The sequence below is a fragment of the Micropterus salmoides genome, unplaced genomic scaffold (assembly GCF_014851395.1).
Source record: "Micropterus salmoides isolate LMB-PRFRI ecotype aquatic unplaced genomic scaffold, ASM1485139v1 Ms_hic_scaffold_2, whole genome shotgun sequence".
Classification (NCBI taxonomy): domain Eukaryota; kingdom Metazoa; phylum Chordata; class Actinopteri; order Centrarchiformes; family Centrarchidae; genus Micropterus; species Micropterus salmoides.
This window is the reverse complement of record NW_024041150.1, coordinates 43,307,206-43,316,661: the sequence shown is the minus strand read 5'-3', so window position 1 is coordinate 43,316,661 and position 9,456 is coordinate 43,307,206. Positions and strand designations below refer to the sequence as shown.

Below are 9,456 nucleotides of genomic sequence, written 5' to 3'. Positions count from 1 at the left end.
GAAGTTGAAATGTCTTGAACTTTTTGTACGTGACTCGCAGCAGAAATCACTGGAAGAGAGACTGACCCTCGCTGTTTGTGAGTTTCCAGAATCAATTACTGTTCCCTAATAGGACACCAACAGGAGAGAATTGATCGATTGACTGAGCTTAAACTAGACGGCTTATTTCCATTGTGGTCCTTTTTTGGAAGGAAAATGGGTAGGAGCATCATGAAAAGGCAACAAATTAGTTATTAGCAACTTCCAAGTAGACACTGTTTCTCTCTAAAATAAAAAAAAAGTACAAAAAGTTAAATTTTGTAACAATACATTATACAATAATACTTAATACTTTCACATTCCTAGATAACATACAATACTAGTTCTGTCACAACATCATTATACAGTGTTTAAGGAAATTCAAAATATTGGACTGGCAGTAAAATGCAAAATTGACAGTGACATTTAAAACAAAAGCATACTGCTAACATTTCATGATATATATGTTATAATTGTTATTGTAAGGGAAATCGGCCACTCAGGCATTTTGTGAGTGGGAACTTAAACCTAAAGAGTTGATTAAATTTCACATAATGGCAGCTGAATACAGGAAAGTGTAAGTGTTAATTTGCGAAACTCGCTCTTCTACGTTGAGTGGGAAGATGTGTCCTAGATGGGAGTTTAAGGGCCAGTCGCACCAATTTATTTTGTGACGAGCTTCTTTTTAAGGATCATAGGTGCACTTATATACCAGGAGAGGCATGCATTATCAAAATGACACTGGATTAGAGCCCCTGCCAAGGTCTCTAACACTGTTCTATTCAAAAAAATTAAGATTGTAGCCAGAAATCAGATTCTTTGGTTGATTTTAGTGAGCACCATCTGAGCCAAGTCATTGACAGATTCCTTGGCTTGGATTCCTCAGGCTGTGGCCTTCTTTAGCTTAAAGTTTGATCCAAAGAGTATAGCCTCTATTTTACCAAGATGGAGTGACAGCCTGTTGTCAGACAACCATCGACTGGTATGAAATAATTCTAAGCTCTGGACTTTTTCGACCTTAGAGTTATCCTTGAGTAATACCATTAATGTGGAATCATCTGCATATAAAAAAGGTCACATGAGCAAGCAGATTTCATATCATTAGAAAAAACAGTGGACCTAAAACACTTCCCTGGGGGACCCCACATTCTAGGAACAATGGTTTGGATAGAATCCCACCCATATCCACCATTTGTTTCCTACCTCCAAGAAATGAACCAATCTATTTTATGGCTAAACTGTCAAATCCCAACACTTCATGTTATTAATAGAATGGTATGATCAACAGTATCGAATGCCTTTTGGAGGTCTAACATGACCATACCACAGTACTTTCCCCCATCTATCTCTCTCGTAATGTAATCGGTGAGATAGAGTAGGCAAGTGTCAGTGTAGTGGGATGTTCTGAAGCCTGATTGAAATGTATAGTATCATTAGAGGAAATATATGTATCTATCTGCTCCGATAATTTCCTGGATAACTTACTTCCTTTTTTTATAGAAAAGGGGAACTCTCGCCTGTTTAATTTCATTGGGAAACATTCCCAGCGTAATGGAAAGGTTTACTATATGCATTACACTGGAGGTGATGGAATCCGCGGCATCCCTAAGGAATCTGGCAGGAATATTATCCAAGCCAGTTGCTTTGGATGGGTTAAGTTTCTTTAACACTGCTTCTTCGGACACTGTTGTAAAAGAGAACGCATCAGCTTATTAACAACACTTATTAACCACGGTTTTCGCAAAGGTTGTAAAATACATATTTAAACTGTCAGCTATCCTGGCCTTTTTTACTTATAGACATGCGGACTGGGTTAATTGGTGACTCTAAATTGTCCGTAGGTGTGTGTGTGGCCCTGTGATGGATTGACGACCTGTCCAGGTTGTACCCCGCCTTTCGCCCAATGTCAGAAAAATCCTTATGCTTTGTCACGCTGTCTGAAAGCGTTAGTTATGATGCATTGAGATGAGAATGTGTTGGTTATCACCACATCTTTTTGATGAATCGCAATGAATTCTACTTCCACTAAATGTGATAACATATTAAGACTAAACGTTCATAAAATATATATTTCGGATTTATCACCATTGATGAAGCCCAAGATCAATATTATAACGTTTAAAAGCAGTATTTGGCGGTGCATGCAATTCTCTGCAGACATGCAAAACTCGGCATAACACCTGCGCGCTGTGAACAGTTCGTGATCGTTCCCTTTAATTTTAGCATAATCCATGCACAACAGCTGGGGCATCTCCACAGCACCACACAACTTTCTAAATTCTTCCATGTCACGGAGAAAAGAAAGGTCAGGTCAAAACTGTGTAGAGAGACTGCTGCAGCTGTTGTGTGAAGTAATAATTGTAATAAAATGGCTACATATAATAATAATAATAATAATAATAATAATAATAATAATAATAATAATAATGACAAACAATGCCTGATATTTTCACATTCAGCCCCAGCTATGGTATAGTTCGAAACAATCTGCTTCCACCAATTATAAAAGTAATTTAATTAAGATAAAACGATAATTGGGCCGCATGCTGTTTCACAATGACACTCGTTTTGTGTTATAAATCCAGCGCCTTTCCTTTACAGCTGAATCTCTCGTCCCTCTCAGCAGCTGTGATGTTTAATTCAGCTCGGGCCAACATAACTGGGGGTTAGGCCCTAAAACTCCTATTACTTCATATTTAACATTATTAGCTTAAGCCTATGGCATCTTACTATATAGGCTACAAGATAAGCGAGTATAGTTAATGGATGAGTGGATATTATTTATTCTAAACCAGGTGCGTTCAGTGTTGCTTAACTGATCGGTGCTTGTAAAATATCCACTGTGTCTGCATATGCAACTCTGAAAAGACCCAGTACAAATTTAACAAAACTGCACAATGACCAATAACCTTTGCCCATCACCAGGTACATATTATTTATATGTGATTCAAGGTCTAGTTCTGTTGCATTTAAAGTACGACAATGTTTTCAGACTGCACAACATTTTTTAAAATTTTCACTTAAATATTTTCCTTGTTACATGTGCAAATTGAAACCGTCAGGGCCTATATGTTTTTCAAACGGCTAAAACTTTGAGATTAAAATATTACATGGAGACTGGGATTAGGTCAAGTACTTCCTTTGCCTTTCTTCTTCTCTGCTCGCTATAATGGGACTCACTTGAACAATTGCTTTTGTCAAATTTGCATCCCTAGTGTACACAGTGGAATCACAAACTACAACAACAGCTGCCTGTGCCAACATTACGTCAAAAACACAATTCAACACCCATCAAATTAGTTAAGTTAAGTTAAGAACAGTCCACCTATTTGCAGCTCCTCGAGAGTGGGAGGGATTCCTGATGGAAGACAAACAACTCAACTTGTCAAATGTTACTCAGAGAAGGTCTCCTTCAGTGACAATTTGTAGCTCCTCCACAGTGTCACAGTTTGACAGTGACTTTAGTTAATTTTCACTAAAGTTTCTTAATCTAGTATCTTATTGTTGAGGCTGTTCACTTTTGGAGACAGTTTTAAATAATCCAGTTTGAGGAGGAGTTTCTGGAAGACTTCAAGCGTGTACGTGAGTATCTTAGGATAGGCAAGATTCACTGCACGCCAAGCCAACGACCATGCAGCACACCTTTGGAAAGTTACCCAGATACCGATGTCGTCAGGACCCTCTGACGTAGTAGTCTTGATGATGTAGATTTGCATCCTTTGTACAGCGAGGTCCTGTGACAGACAGCATCCTGAAAAAGCAAGAACATTATGTATTTAAGACACCCAAAGAAGAAGGTCCTAATTGAACAACTACCAAATTTCTTCCAACCATTTGGACAAAAACAAATCTGAGATAACAAAATACAAAATATTTTCAAGCCAGGTAAGTTAAAAAGGAATCATCCAGCTCACTAACAAACCAAAATAAATTATGGTCTGGTCACAGTTGTATTTGTAAAATAAAAACTTTGGAGATTAAATAAATCCATTTCTACAGAAGTGAATTTCTTACCAGAACTTGTGGATTGGAGAATACCTCTTACTGCGTTCATTAACACAGGCTGGCGCTTGTAAAACCAATTTCTATGTCACTGTAAGCTCATTCCTGAAGCTTGAAGTCATCCACAGCATCAGTCAAATTTGCTGACTTTGTCTCAAAAGAAACGAAGGTAAGATGGAGTCTTGAATTGGACTCTGGTTTCTCCAGTAGGTAAACTGCAGTGCTGTAATCCACAACACATTGTACCTGAACTGTGTCTGTTTCTGGCAGCCGTCCACGGTATATTTGATTTAAAACATAATATTAGCAAAATACAAAAAGTAAAAGTCCTGCTTTCAAAATGTTACTAAAGTCAAAACACACAATTATTATCTACATGTAACTACTTCACATAAAGTTGGCAGATAAATTGATATAAATGCTTCATGTTGTAAAATATTAATCTGCAGAGTAACCTGTAAATAATCTCTACATGTTTTTATTTCAATATATTTTTTTATTTCAATGTAAACGTCTGTTTTCTTGCCAGTAAAGCTGAATTAACCCACAGATGTCAGATAAATAGTCATTTTCCACCAGTTGTTCACCAGAAATGATCAGAGTTGTGTTGATGCAGGTCTGATCTGAGCTGGAGAAGCTCAACTAAAACACACCTGAGCTCAGTTAGCAGTCCGACTTCTCGCTTTATATCAATATAAAAACAGACTTCTGATCAGTTATTTGAACAGCGTCCTGATTTTAGAGCAGATGTAACCAAGAGTCAATAAACCTGATAAAAACAGGATCATTGACCTTCTGTAACTGTCAGGGACGGACTGGGAGTAAAAAATGGCCCTGGACTTTGATCCAGACCGGCCCACCAGAACGGCCCACCGTTTACTCCACCAAGGCCGCCCTGCGTACGCACGTACCCTCTAATACAACCACTTAGCAGCATCACAGCCACTATGGCAGTAGGCTACTACTTTAAAAAGGCTGCAGAACACTCATGGCTTTAGGACCATGTGGACGCAGCTGATTACAACATCGCAACCCCCATTTCAAGTTGAAAAACTGTTTCCCCATCAATAGACAGTGTCCAGACCTGGGGTAAGACGACGCACATGACAGGCAGAGTTTTGGGTGATAAAGAGGGTACGAGTTACCTGGGAGCCAGTGGGATCAGGAGATCCATCAGGAGGGTCTGAGCTCCCATGGAAGCAGTAAAATCATCTGTGGGGTTTATCTACAATAAATTATTATTTTGAATCACAAAATTTAGAGCTGCTTCGTTCATACCACAGTCCTCCTTCTAACATATCTACAGGTCTTTTTATTATCTTGATTATGAAGTACTAATATATTCCACCAAGTTGTCCACCTCAGGATGGCATGTATTAATTTTTAATCTGACATCTGTAGGTTAATTCAGTGAACATTTACATTGTGAAATAAAAACATGTACAGAGTACAGTTACTCTGCGGATTAATATTTTACATCTTGACGCACTTATATGTAGAGATTATATATATATATATGTATAATATAGATTTATCTGCCAACATTATGTAAAGTAGTTACATGTAGATAATAATTGTGTACTTTGACTTTATTAACTTTTTGAAAGCAGGACTTAACGCACTAGTTTTGTATTGTGGTAAAATGTGTTTAAAGGCAAAGATCTGGAAAAACAGTGGACGGCTGCCAGAAACAGACACAGACACACAGTTCAGGTATGATGTGTAGTGGATTACAGTAGTAGAGTTTACAGTAGCCTACTGGAGACACCAGGGTCAAATTGAAGACTCCAGTGCAAATTTAAACAGATGTAAAATAAAGAACTGTTCACATTTCTGATCGATACATGTAGCTTCATATGGATACAGTACATACAGGGAGGGGCAAATATCCATCAGCAGCAACGCCATATATCAAAATAAATTTTATTTTAAATAAAATCTAAATTTTGTGATTAGTAAAAATACTTTCTGAAGGCACCATGAAATCACTTCACTTCAAATTCTACAACCTTGTGTTGATGATAAAAAAAACTACATTGATACTTGATAAAAAAGTATCAATCAACTAAACCAAATTCCTAGATCAAGAGGCCTTTCCTAATCTATACATATTGTCTAACAGTTGAAGCAGACTGTTTTAAAGGAGGGAGGATTTTATCAGCAAATCATCACAGCATGCATTCTGAATTTCTACAGTGAGTAAAAGATACTTCTGATGTTCACAGCATTCATGTATTTACCCAGAAGGAAACCATTTATATTCATATTAAACTCATTTTAAATGATTGTAACGTAACGTTAATTAGACTAACCTCACACTGCGCTCCCACTATCATCCTCCCTCCTTTAAAACTGTTTTCTCCATCTGTTGGTCCAAGAATCAATATACCTCTACAGAACAGAATTAGGTAAACAAACATTTATTTATTAGGACAAGTTATCATTAACTCAAATGAGTCTGACCTTGTATTGGCTCATGATTCAGACGGACTCAGTGGACTTTCGGAGTCAGTCCGGGGTCATGTAAACTTGGTTTCAAGTTTCAGTGTGTAAGATGTAGTGGCATCTAGTGGCGAGGGTTGTGAATTGCCACCATCTGTCCAGTCTACCACTGGCCCCTAACCTTTCAAAGAGTGTAGGACAACTACGGTGGCTGACACAGCACAAAAGGTGTCTCTTCTGAGACAGCAAAGAGTGGCCAATCAAGAAATGAGGTTTCTTTAGGTAAATTTATTAGGGCCTGAACACGAAACATGTGGAGGTCCCTATTTTTCATTTTTCTGCTAAGTAACCTCAGTTTTTGGGGCCTTAACATGTTCAAAAACTCACCAAACTTTGTACAAAATTCAGGCACACCCAACAGGAAGCTGTGCCTTTTGGATTTAATGGTAATTTTTGGCAATTTACACACTTTGTACTTTCACAAACTCCTCCTAGGGAATTAGTCCAACCGATTTCAGATTTGTGCTGTGCGATCTAAACCATTGACAATTAAAAGTTGTACAAACACATGCCCGATGATAATAAACTGACCAAACTCAAAAGCGCAAAATATGGGTGACATTAATTTATTATTACGTCAACAAATGTCAACAGACTAGACAAGAGATGAAGATGTTAAAATGATTAAAGTACAAGATGTCTGATGAAAATAGTTTCTCGGGTCCCATTCTATTTTGCAACAGACCTTAAATTCATCATACATAGGTAAAACTATAGATTAAAGGTTCAGTGTGTAATATTTCTGAAGATCTGTTGACAGAAATGCAATATAAGATCCATAACTATGTTTTCAGTGGTGTGCAAAGACCTTACATAATAAGCCATTATGCTTTTATTACCTCAGAATGAGACATTTATATGTTCATAACACCCCCTTTTGTGGAGGTCGCCACCTTGCATTGTCTGTTTCTACAGTAGCTGGAAACAGACAAACAGCGCTACAGAGCACGATTCATCACTACGATCTTCTTGTTCTACTTCTGGTAGAATTCAGGCAGTGCAGACACTCATCACTATGTTCAGTACGTATGTTAGAAGAAGAAGTAGTAGTAATAATATACTGCAGGGGTCTGCAAATACGTTTTGAATTGGAGCAGAGATGGTGGATGAGAATATAAGAATTAATATTATTTTATTTCAGGAGTAGCAGTTGATTGGTTAGTTCAGTTGGTAAGGTGCAGCACTCACAACCCAGGACTGAGACTTCAATTCCATCTTTCTGCAGCGAACATTTCTCAGATCACAGCATGTGCTGCACAATTTTTGTTTTGGTGTTTGATCTTCATCCATCAACCTACAGATGCTTTTCATTTCCCCAGTATCTCCAGGCAGAGGACATTTAGAAGAATCACTTTTTCTGAAGGCTCTTTCAGAGGTGTTTAAAGCAGGCTACAGACTCTTTTAATGTCGTTCAGAGTTTTTCAAAGTAAAAGCTTGGTTCAACTCAAATACAAGATTGCAATAAACAAAAATTCTCGTGCTTTTATTTTGTAGGCAAAACCACTAAAAAGGAAGTGATTATGTGAGTAACTGTTGCTGTCATGACTGAGATCTATTTCAGCACCGCCATCAAAGTATTTATTTATTTATATTTTTTGCCGCACCATAATAAAAGCACCATAATCTGGCAGTGGGCCAGATATTATTGTTGGCAGGCAGTTTTGGTGAGGGTCCATAATCAGAGAGATTTAATGTCAATGTTTGTCTAAACTTTCCCCAATGTGTGGTTTATAATGGACTGTGGTGCAGAAACAGTGACAGTGTTTTCACACTCACATTTTCCATGCTATCTGTCAGTGGCCAAATCACAATAATCTCTGGTTTTACTGAATAATTAAGTAAATTTAACTTCTTAATAAATATACCCAAAGAAACCTCGTTGCTTGACTGACTCTCTCTCAGAAGAGACACCTTTTGTGCTGTCAGACACCCTGCAATTCACAACCCTCGCCACTAGATGCCATTAAATCTTACACACTGAACCTTTAAACAAAGTGAGCCAGAGTAGGCTACACCCCCAACCATCAGCATTGCTTGTTAAGACTTAATTTTTTGTTATGACACTACCACACTTCAATTTGACCAAATTATAAGGCATCCTACACACAATCTGGGGGATTATAGCACCTTACTCCATGTACAAGTTGCCTGTTGGCTACACTTACTTTGGTACACAATCACACCATACATGTTTGCATTTATAGCCACAGTATTAGTTGGTCCAATGTTCTAACCTTGTATTAAAATCAAGATTAATTAACACCAAGGGCAGTGCTGAGGGTGCAACTTTGTGTACACTTGACAAAGAGAGTTTGTCATGGACAGCCATGCATTTCGTTCAGTTTTGGTACCAGGCACCACCATGCACCAGGAACACTTTGAGGTGGGAAGTCAGATATTTCAACTCAGACATTTCCCAGTCACGACCTTTCTGGAACGTGGCGAAACAGTGCTCCCTACTCCCTGCACTTCTCTCTGCTCAGGGAGTGTCTCTAAAGGGGACTGGAGCTTGTTCAAATGATTATCTTTATATTCAAACAATAATCATATCGAAGTATCCAAAAACTTTACACACACACTTTCACTAAACTTGAACATAAGCTGCCACAATGAATGTAAGTAGGCCTATAATGCAAAAGTCCAAAAAGCACATGTAGCCTCCAAAAAACTATGGATTACAATGTTGTCACTGGAATCCAGTAAGCAAACAACACAAAAATAAACATATCCATCTTTCAATAATTTCTACTAGATATATTTTAAAGTTTCCTACAGGTTATAGGCCTACATAAATGAATAAATGGTTTATTTCACTTTACATTATAATGTACAAAGAATGACGATTTGTGTGAATATGCAATTTAGAAAAAATCGTATACATGCTTACACCAGTCCATTTCACACAAAATAACACAATTAACCACTGAAAAAGGA

General features: G+C 37.7%; 1 long non-coding RNA gene across 1 annotated transcript; it reads right to left on the bottom strand.

Annotated features, from left to right (window-relative positions):
* Positions 1 to 213: 213 nt before the first annotated feature.
* On the bottom strand, positions 214 to 6,628 carry LOC119911693. The gene is made up of 2 exons (XR_005445977.1): positions 4,033 to 6,628; positions 214 to 3,769 (listed from the first exon to the last, which is right to left on the bottom strand). It is a non-coding gene; the product is annotated as an uncharacterized LOC119911693 (long non-coding RNA).
* Positions 6,629 to 9,456: the final 2,828 nt, after the last annotated feature.